Below are 2,145 nucleotides of genomic sequence, written 5' to 3' on the forward strand. Positions count from 1 at the left end.
CACACACACACACACACACACACACACACGTATGCATACACATGCACACACGCGAAAAACACACGCACGCTCATACACACACAAATATATGTGTGTATTTATATATGTGTGTGTGGTGGGGGGGGGGAATCTATATGTATGCATGTGTGTGATGGAATCCAGAGATTTTCAGTAGAGTAGACACTTTGTAGAACTCAAATGATACAATCTATAGTTTGACTACGATGGCTTTTCGCAGAACCAATTCCGTGAGCTTTTCGAATTATAACATCTTTTTAATTCCTCCGTTTTAATTTTTTCTGTCGCTTGTACTCTGTGTAAGTCTGATATATTAATATAAATATCTACATATTTATACCTAGATATTCATCGTCTGGAAGTCTTCAGTCTTTCCTTCCTCGCGTTTTGCATTTATTCATATATGCATATTTTGTATATCAAACCCAAGCTTTAATATTTAAGCTGTTTATCCACATAATTGCGGTTATATATAGATATTAATAATATGGAGAACAGAGATTTATATATCCAGTTTTATTCTGCTGTCAATCACGTCTTTTCAATTTCGCACCAGAATTTTTGAGTGGTGAAAGTGAGTGCGGTAGCCGCTAGGATTATATATCCCTATCAAACTAATTTGGAAATTTATTTCTATGTTTGTGTGTGTGTGCGTGTGTATGTGTGTGTGTATGTGTGTGTGTATGTGTGTGTATGTGAGTGTGTGTGTGTGTGTGTGTGTGTGTGTGTGTACGTGTGCGTGTGTGCGTCCGAGCGCGTGTGTGGTGTATGTGCGTGTATATATGTATTTATATATATATAGAAACAAGAATGAAAACAACATCAGGATTCTGTTTAGATATTTATTCGGCAGATATTCCAAATATATTTTCAGTAATAAATACATATACTAACATACATGTTTATGTGTATATGATTTAACATTTCTACTTAGAATATAGGCGTGCTTGTTGGTTTCAAATGCTCCAGGCGTTTGTGGATATCATTGACCAATGTAGTCCAGGTGGAACCCAATAAAGCTGCCCAAGGTTTGAAGAATTCCAAAGCTTGCTTAGCAACTCTAGCGTTGACGTCGTTGATGTGGGCAATAAACTGAAAGTATAAACAATATGCAATTTCACAAGTATTTTCACAGTTGTTAAAGTTAATCTCAAACAAGATATTACTTCCACTCCTGCTTTTCTGACGGTCAATTCCATCGGAGGAGGTCATTTAAGATAAAAGCAAATATTTTAACTCGCGATCTGACCTGGAATTTGTCATTTGATTGTTAGCCCCGTTTCAGTAAACGAATAGCAGTTAATCAGCGTTACCATTGAACCTTCTTGTTTGCTTTTGACAAAACAATGTCTAAGTATCAGCAGTATATCTTATCAAATCTTTAGAAACTTATAACTGGGAGTTATTTCATCATTCCCAAACTGGGGTTAGGAGAATATATAATTCGAAATTCACATCTATATGATAGATTCTTCTATTTGACATCACAGTACGAAAATTAGACGCAAATTTGAAATATGTAAATTATAATCAAATTTCATTCTTATTTAGACCCAAACAAATTAATAAAGATGGCCATTATCCACTTCCATTGACACTAGTTAAATATTACTCGCAATTTTAACCAAGTTGTACGATCATTGTAGAGAAAGAAATGGCTTCACGTAGTGCACAATCTCTGATTTAATTTTTATTTCATTTCATTGAGAGAGTTGGCTATACAAATAAAGAGAAAAGTGTCCGACGAAAACATTATTACAAAATAGATTTTCAATACATTTGTAAAACTTCCATGTTTCAAAAAACGATCACTTACAGTCTTTGCCAAAGTTTTGATATTTTCTATGTGAGGTTTCAGCTTGTCTTTTCCATGGGAAATAGCTTGGTGCAAGAAATCATGCAAATCATGGAACTTTCCGTGAAGGCGGCCGACAATACGACGAAGTGTGTCATTGATTTTATCGAAGATATCGATTAAGTCACGTTTTTGGTGAACGTCGAAGGTGACCTGCAAAAATGAAAGGAATTAGTTAAAATGTTACAGCAAGTTATAGGCGCCGGCATGGTTCTGTTTATAAGAAGCTGCTTTGCTACCGTTACAATATGTACGAGAGTTGAAAGAATACT

General features: G+C 35.1%; 1 long non-coding RNA gene across 1 annotated transcript; it reads right to left on the minus strand.

The window, feature by feature from the left end:
* Positions 1-846: 846 nt before the first annotated feature.
* Positions 847-2,020, minus strand: LOC106868469 (uncharacterized). The gene is made up of 2 exons (XR_001409300.2): positions 1,835-2,020; positions 847-1,110 (listed from the first exon to the last, which is right to left on the minus strand). It is a non-coding gene; the product is annotated as an uncharacterized LOC106868469 (long non-coding RNA).
* Between the last annotated feature and the right edge of the window lie 125 nt (positions 2,021-2,145).

The sequence above is a fragment of the Octopus bimaculoides genome, chromosome 20, assembly GCF_001194135.2.
Source record: "Octopus bimaculoides isolate UCB-OBI-ISO-001 chromosome 20, ASM119413v2, whole genome shotgun sequence".
In the NCBI taxonomy this organism is placed as follows: domain Eukaryota; kingdom Metazoa; phylum Mollusca; class Cephalopoda; order Octopoda; family Octopodidae; genus Octopus; species Octopus bimaculoides.